Genomic DNA, 8,929 nt, shown 5'->3' with positions numbered 1-8,929 from the left:
AAGGCCATAATGAAGAGCATGTAGAGGACCTTGGTCACATAGACCAACAAGGTATCCTCCATCCAAATGTGCATCATGAGAACATTCAAGCACCATTAGATATGCCTATGCCATTCATTCACCAACCACAACAACAACAAGGCCAAGTTCTATTTGGAATGCCAAGGCCAATGTATGCTCCACAACGTCCCATCATTCAAGGAAATCAAAATCAAGGTGCCCATATTGCACCTCAAATTGCTAATCCTCCACTTGCTTTAAGAGATCACTATGTGCCTAATGAATACAATGCACCCACATGCATTCAATTGCCACCATTTAGAGCACATCACTATGAAATTAAGCCACAAACCATTCAAATGCTTCCTAAATATCATGGACTTCCAAGTGAAGAACCTTACAAGCATTTGGATGAATTTCTAGAAGTATGTTCCACCGTAAAATATACGGACATGCCGGAAGAGGTCTTAAGACTCAAACTTTTTCCATTCACCTTAAAAGACAAGGCAAAGTATTGGTTAGCAATCTTAGGCCTTTTTTAATCACTTCTTGGGCAGAAATGCAACAAGAGCTCTTGAAGAAGTACTATCCGGTTTCTAAGACCAATGCTATGAGAACCTCAATTCGGGAATTTTCACATAGGGATGGAAAAACGTTTCATGAGGCATAGGAACGCTTTAATGAATTGCTTAGGAAATGTCCACATCATGACATGCCCAAATGGTAATTAGTTCAATATTTCTTTGAGAGCTTATCGGACAATTATAAAGGCATGGTTGATGCTTCCATGAGTGGCTCATACATTGATAGGCATGAGGATGACGTGTGGCGTCTTTATGAGAGCATGAGTGACAATTCTTTGCATAGAACATTATCATCCAAGAATGGTAGAAATTCACAAGGTAGGAAAAGTGTTGGCTTACATCAAGTCGACCATTCAAATGAAATAGCCGCCGAAATGAAGTCTTTATCTCAAAGGTTTGATCAATTTTTTATTAACTAAAACTCAACGAACCAAGTATTTTTCTTCCCTAACCATTCTCATCGTGCATCAAATGAAACATGTATGACTTGTTCTAGTGTTCTTCATTCTACTTCTCATTGTCTTCACGGACAAGTGCATAATGAACCTAATGAACAAGTCAATGCAGCTTTTGTGAACCAAGGGAACAATCCTTATGGTACTCATTACAATCCAAGTTGGAGAAATCATCCGAATTTCTCTTGGAAAAACCAAGGAGAGGGCTCAAACCCTTCCCAAGGCGGTTTTCAAGGGAAGTACATTCCACCTCCACTTCAAAACCAAGGATCCCAAGGTTATAGACCTTATCAATCACAAGGGAATCAATTTGCTAACTCTCATTTTCCAAACCAATCCTATTCCCAAGGAAATGCTAGAAGTCCCGCCTCTGAAGAAAAAGTTTTGAATGTTTTGGGCACTCTTGAGGCAAACACACAATTGCTTCGTTCCCACTCTTAATCTATTGTGAAGTTAGAAACCCAAGTAGGACAAATAACAAACACTCTTAATGCAAGAGAGAAGGGAAAGATGCCTATGAATGCCCCACCTAAGCAACAATGTGTTGTGGAAACCCATTCCTCATCGGAAGGCCAAACCATTGAACATGTTAATGCGGTGACTACCTTGCGGAGTGGTAGGATGTGGACAATCAAGTCGAAAAGTTTAATGAAGAGAGTGAACCGGTGCAACCTCAAGTTGTCACCTGTCCCGTTTCACATCCCATTCCTCCTTCATTGCATATGCATGATCTTGTGAATGAGAAAGTTTCAAAATGTGATTTGAAGAATGATTTTGAAAATGATTTGAAGAAAGATTTGCCAAAAAATGAATTTGAAAAGGTTTTTTTGAAAAATGATTTGAAACAAAGTGATTTGAAAAATTCTTGTGTTGAAGAGTTTTCAAAAGAAAATGCTGAAAAAGTATTGACCCAAAAGCTCCATTTCCGGATGCCTTAAAAGGATCCATTTCAAAATACAAGCAAAAGGCAAAAACCAATGAAATCATGGAAATGTTTAGGCAAGTGAAAGTCAATCTTCCACTTTTGGATGCAATCAAGCAAATTCCGGCTAATGCCGAATTCTTAAAAGACTTGTGCACCCAAAAGCGGAAGAACAAGAGTCAAGCACCAAGAAAAGTGGTTTTAACGGATCAAGTGAGCTCAATTTTGCAACATAACACTTTACCAAAGTTTAAAGACCCCGGTTCACCTATTACTTCATGCATCATTGGTGATCATATAATTAATCGGGTGCTTCTTGACTTAGGAGCAAGTGTTAACCTTCTTCCATACTCGGTTTATGTCAAATTGGGCCTAGGTGAATTGAAACCGACGTCGGTAGTTTTACAACTTGCCGACCGATCCATTAAGAAGCCTAGGGGTATCATTGAGGATGTTTTGATAAAGATTGACAAATTTTTCTTCCCCGTTCATTTTGTTGTCATTGACACGGAACCGGTCCCCAATCCTAAAAGCCAAATTTCCGTTATCCTTGGTCGTCCTTTTTTGGCAACCGCTAATGCCAACATCAATTGTAGGACGGGGATAATGAAGATCTCATTTGGCCACATGAAAGTAAAGTTGATTATCTTCAATCCCACACCCAACTCATTTGACAAATATGAAGGAGAGGTTAACGTTGTAGATAAATGCTATGATCTTCAATGTCAAGGAAATGAGCTTTTGTGTAAGACCAAAACTTCAAAGGGATCATCTTCAACCTTGCATTCTCAAAGTCTTGTTTCAAATTCTGCCTTGAAAGTGCATGGAAGCCCAAAGATTGTGATTGCATTGACAAGGGATTAAAAGTTTCTTTTGAGCTTAATCCAACAAGTTCTTTAAAAAACCATTTGTTGGGTGGAGTTCAAAGCATCTATCACCCCAACAAGGAGGGGATGCATTACAAGATCTTTGGTCCGGGCTAAAAGAGCCCAATGTTTTGCTAAAGACGTTAAAGATTAGCACAACATTTCGTAGGGTGTCAAAACCCTATTCCTCCCTCATTTCTATCTTTAATTTCATTTCTTGCGAAGTCTAGATACTTGTTTTTGGTTCATATGCATTGCTAGGAACTGTAATTAGGATTGCATGAACTTTTATATTGTGATTGAGCATTTTGCATAAGTTCGATCGATCTCAAATAAGAGTTCGATCGATCGAACTACCACCTGCATCCAACACTTAGAAAAAATTTCGACCTGCATCCACCTGTATCCAAATCACCTCTCTGTCCCATTGTTCGAACTTATTCTCAGATCGATCAGAAGACCTTAGATTGATCCAACTTCAAAGTTCGATCGATCTTGAGTTCCAATACTTAACCAAATTTTTAAACCAAAAACCTGCATATTTTTGCTCTCTGTTTGATCGATCGAATATTTTGTTCAGATCGATCTCAGTTCTTCATCTCACCATCTTTGACTTTGTTTGACTTTTTAATTTTAAAAATCCAAAAATATTTTTTTTATTTTCTGTTTCAAAAATCCCAAAAAGATTTTATTTTATTTTAAAAATTCAAAAAAAAAAAAAAAAAGAAGAGGATTTTACTTTATTTATTTCAAAAATCCAAAAAGATTTTATTTTTTTTATTTTACTCTTATTTTTCAAAAATCCAAAAATATTTTCTATTTTTCAATTTTAATTTTAATTTTTTAATTTTAGTTTTTAATTTTTCAAAAATTCCAAAAATACTTTGACGAGAGATCATCACAGTTCGATCGATCTGAAATCTCAGTTCGATCGATCGAACTGGATGGGAAAGGTTTTTAAAAATAGAACCTGAGGGTCTCAAGATCGATTCATTAGATCGATCCAACCCTCCAAACCCTTGTCCCTCATTCCCGTCACCACTGTGCACCCATCTTCATCATCTTCTCCGGCGAATCTCAGGCGAGAGTCGGTGAGAGTTGACTTCTCCCTTCTCTCGAATTCCATCACCCCCTTCGCATCTCATCCACATCTCTCATATTTTAGGTGAGATCCGAGATCCACTTTGTGATATAAGCTTCTATTTTATGTATTTGTACTTTACATGCTAGATCCATGATATTTTGATGATGAAATCCACCATTAATGAAGCTTGAAACATTGTATATATATGTGTTTGTATATATTTGTATATATTTGAGTTTTGATTCGTTTTATGGGAGTATGGGCTTTGTAAAGTGAGTAGGATTGAGGAATTGTTGTGTTGAGTAGGATTGATGGGCCGACAACACTGTTCGTGAAGGCTCCGTGCCATCCACGTCACAGATCTGTGACCTTTCTATTTTCATCTTCGCACAGTTCAATCGATCGAACTTCTATCTCAGATCGATCTTAAGAGATCGATCGAACTCATCTTTTTCAGTTTCTCAGATCGATCAAAGTTTTGAGATCGATCTCACATTTTTTGTGATTGATCGAACTTCACATATTTCATACATACATTCCATGCATCTTATCTTGTGTCCATGCTATCTCATTCATGCCCAATGCCTGTGATATTCCACATTGGATGCATTTCATACTCATATTGCTTAGCATGTTCACCTCCTGTCACTTGTATAGATTCATGTCATATATGTTTTGTCTATCTTATTTGACATGTATGTTTCTATTTTATACTTTCAATTCTTTATTATGGCACTGACTCCCCTTGCTAGTTTTAAATTATTTTTCAGGCCATGACTAAGCGCAAGACTGTTGCCAAGAGGCAACACGGGCCTCAGAGACGTATCAGACCTAGGATAGAGGAGCCAGCAGAGCCCTCTCATATACAGGAGGAGCCATTAGAGCCTACTCCACATTTGTCACCTTCTCATGAGGCTGAGGCTGATCATATTCCATCTACTTCTGAGGCTCAGCCTGCGTTTACACCATCTCCATCTCCATCACAGGCTGAGGCTGAGCATTCACCATTACCATCTCCACCACACCAGCCAGCTTAACCAGCTCGAGAGCGTGACAGGCCCGCGCCTAGATATGCACATATGACAGTGGACCATGAGTTAGTTTTCGACACAAATTTCTTCTCCAGATCGGTGCTAACCCGATCAGCTTATGATGATATTATCCAAAAGGGGCCTTGCAGCTATTCTTGCCCTAGTTACTAAGCCAGTCTACTCGCGGCTAGTACGAATGTTCTTCCAGAACCTCCAACCGTCCCCGCGTACCACGGCAGAGCTGGTCACTACCATAGATGGCCACCAGATTTCTATTACTGTGGACACACTAGCCAGATCATGCCATTGTCCACACCGATGCCCTCCAGAGCTACAAGAGCTTTATCATAGGCTATACAGGCCTTCTTATGCCGACATGGTAATATTTCTGACAGGTCACCATGCCGATGGCGAGACTTTCGCCACCCGCACTTATCCGCCAGATGACCTATGGTACTTCTATTCCATTCTCTTTCGGAACATATATATGGCCGGGCATAAGATTCAGCGGTGAGGAGACTATCTGACAGCCCTTTATGCATTTTATACAGGCCACTGGGTATCTATCCCCGTGCTCATCTGGAGCATGATGAGGAAGCACTTCGATGAGTATATCAGCAAGGAGAAGCCCAGAAGGGCTAAGTCTCTCCCATTTGGCCACCTCATCACCCCGATACTGATTGATCAGCACTATCCTTTCTATCCTCAGGAGCACCCGGAGAGAGGTTCCTGTCTTCTTGAAGAAGGACTGGGATAAGAGCTACAATGTTATTATCACCAGGCTGCAGGACCATGCAGTAGTAGCTGCAGAGGAGCTCGAGGCTGAGGAGGCAGAGGCAGCAGCAGACCCCGCAGCGGATGATGAACCAGTAGGTCCAGCTGCTGAGCACATAGATATTGATTTAGAGCGACCTGCAGATGACGCAGAGCAGCACTCTCCAGCTGGGTCGCCAGTACACGAGGAGGAGCAGACTTAGGATCTTTCTTCTGATTCATCCGTACCTGAGGCTCCTAGTCAGACCCCCGGCTTTGGAGAGCGTTTTCAGGCTCTTGAGGATGCAGTGGTTACTATCAGAGCTAATATTGCTGCCATTCGAGCCGATGCTGTAGCCCACCGAGCTGATTTTGTTACATTCCGCACGGATGTCATGACTGCACTCTGAGACTTATCTTATGATATCCGCGAAGCTCACCCTGCCTGTCCAGCCTTGTCCACCCGAGATTCCCAGTTTCTTCTATCTTCTCATACTACACCTCTGTGATCTATACTTCATTTTTTTCACTGTATATTATTTGCAGCCGGATATGTCGGCTTTGCTCTTTTGACGTACTCTATACTTTATTTTCTTTATATATGTTTTTACTATGGATGTCATCTATTATGTTCTCATATCTATCTGTTTGACTCCATCAGGTGCATCACAGTGACTACAGTGAGAGATAATGCTACATAATTTTCAAGACCACCCTTATACCTCTCTCACTGTTTTATTTCATTTACACTTGTATGTCCACTGTGCACTGATTATCCCTTTTTGTTATCTGATGAGTTTATCCGAGTGCCAAATTTCATATTCACAGTTAATCCCAAGTTTGGGGGGGCCATGCCACCCACTTTGGATATTTCAGTCCCAACCATTCTTTGCCTTAATTGCACCAGTATACTCTTTCCTTTTGTTCTCTTTGCACATTGAGGACATTGTGCCGTTTAAGTTTGGGGGTAATAGTGTATATTATAATGTTTGCTTTTAAATTCAAAATTTTGAGCATAACTTGTGTATTTGAGAGATTTTCTATGATTGGTCCATATTAGCGATGATTTTGATCTTTTTAGGACTATATTGCTTAGAATTTAAAAATTGCTTGACTTGAGAGTCCAATACTCCTTGTATGCCTCGTGGATGCCATTTATGAGTAAATTTTTCGAAAGATTGATATCTTGCTTGCACTTGTGGTCCACATCATCTTGATTTTGTGATTGTTTTGAGATTCATTCTAGGATTCTACACTAGCACAGGCGCACACTAGCATTCATTTGTGGGGTACATGTTTTGTTGATTATTGAATTCGTTATATCCCAATTGAGCTAGTAGTGCATTGAAAGCTTTCATTCTTGATAAAGGTGGATAATAACCCCTTTTCACTAAGTAGCCGGGATTCTAGCCTCATCAAGCACTGAACTTCTTGCGCCGAAAGGTGGAGGGCCCAAAATCTAGGTTAATAATTGAATATAAAAAATAATAATAAAAATAAAAGTTGCAAAAGCAATAAAAAAAGTGAGGACTTCTCCTAAAGGTGAGAAATGGGAAATGATTAAATGGAGGTTGTCTTGATTTGTAGCCTGGTTGATTTGAGCTTGTAAGTCCGTAGGGGTGTTTGAACGCCTAATGCCCTAAAGCCATCTGGTTTGGGAGTCATTGACCTAACGCTCGATCTCATGGATCACTAGAAAGCGTAATAGATCAACACATTACACCATATTTCCATCTTTGATCCTAAAAAAAAAAAAAAATTAATAAAAAAATAAAAAAATAAGCGCACCTAGAACAATAAAACTTTAATAAAAAGGTTCACTTTTTGTCTTAATGATCGGTACTTGATGATCATTTCTTTAGTTGGCTAAGATAGCAACACATTTGATGCCGGTCCACTCAAAAAGGATTCTAGAGTTGTTTTGATTTGCATGATCATTTTCTTCATGTGTGGAGGACCATATTTGCTTGCTAGATGTTGAGATTTTGGAAGATTGCTTAGAAATGTTTGAAAAATTGCATACTTGAGGTAGTTTTCTCCCGATGCTTGTTTGCAATATTGGTGTCTCTTTTGAAAGAATGAGCTTAATGTTTGTGGGTATCATTTCTGGAAACCCTCACGAGACTTCACTCGTCCACTAAGGGTAACCTAGGGGTTTAAAAGGCTTGTTGCATATGCTAAGTGCAATCGTGTTCCCTATGAAAGTGGCGTTATCCATTCATTGCTTTCTAGTTCATAGTAGTTTAGTTATTCATTTCATTCCCTTACTTTCTAGTTCATTGCTAGGGACTAGCAATATTTAAGTTTGGGGGTGTGATGAGCGCTAAAAAGTGCGTATTTAAACCCCTTAAGCTTAGGAATTCTAGTACCCTTATCTATCTTACTTTACTGTCTTAGATTGATTTTGTGTTATTTCCATTTTCAGGCACTTATCCCGAAAATAAGTTAACTCAGCCAAATAAGAACAGAAATGAAGCAATTCTGGGATGAATCAAAGAAATGAGCCAAGTGGAAGCAAAAGGAAGAAAAAGGTGGAATTCAACATCTTCGATCGATCTCAGATCAAGGTTCGATCCAACATGACCGATCTCAGCACTTCAAGATGGATCAGAGCCATGATGACATTTTCAGAGATCTCAAAAGTTCGATCGATACAACATCATTCTTCGATCGATCGAACTCCCTTATCCTTATCCAAATGATTAATCTTATCTAGTTGTACCACCCTACCAACCACTTTTGTCCTTTTCCCAAAAATATCTTCGAAATATCTCAGATTTGTTTTTATCCAAAAAGCGCAGCCATTGAGGATTGATCCAACTTCAGTTCGATAGATCTCAGCCATGTTTAATCGATCCAAGTCTAAGGTTCGATCGATCGAACTTCCTCCAGTGCGAAAAAGTTAAATTTCCAGCTCATTGAAAGCTGTCCTTATTTAATCATTGGGGAATATTTTGTGCACAACCCCAGCTCATTTTGTGTGTTACTTGACCTACCTATATATAGAATATGATACACTTTTTGAGGAGAGATGCTAGGAAACACTTAGATTGATTTATCACAATAGAGGCTATTCTTAGGGAGGAAGAAAGGAGGAAAAGGCTAGAGACACAAGCTTGGGAGCTCTTCATCAACCAATTAGCAGATTTCTTCCATGGAGTTTGCCCTTGAGGGTTGGAGAAGCACTACCATGAGCGGCTAGACATCCTCTCGGGGCTAGAGTTAGCTCCAAGC

At 39.5% G+C, this 8,929-nt stretch overlaps 1 pseudogene; it reads right to left on the bottom strand.

The window, feature by feature from the left end:
• Positions 1–615: 615 nt before the first annotated feature.
• Positions 616–714, bottom strand: LOC132280473 (small nucleolar RNA R71; annotated as a pseudogene).
• Positions 715–8,929: the final 8,215 nt, after the last annotated feature.

This window comes from Cornus florida, unplaced genomic scaffold (assembly GCF_030987335.1).
Source record: "Cornus florida cultivar Cherokee Brave unplaced genomic scaffold, ASM3098733v1 CherokeeBrave_3.0.0_Hap2_Chr10, whole genome shotgun sequence".
NCBI classification, from domain to species: domain Eukaryota; kingdom Viridiplantae; phylum Streptophyta; class Magnoliopsida; order Cornales; family Cornaceae; genus Cornus; species Cornus florida.
The sequence above is the reverse complement of the archived record's forward strand: the minus strand, read 5'-3'. Positions and strand labels throughout refer to the sequence as shown.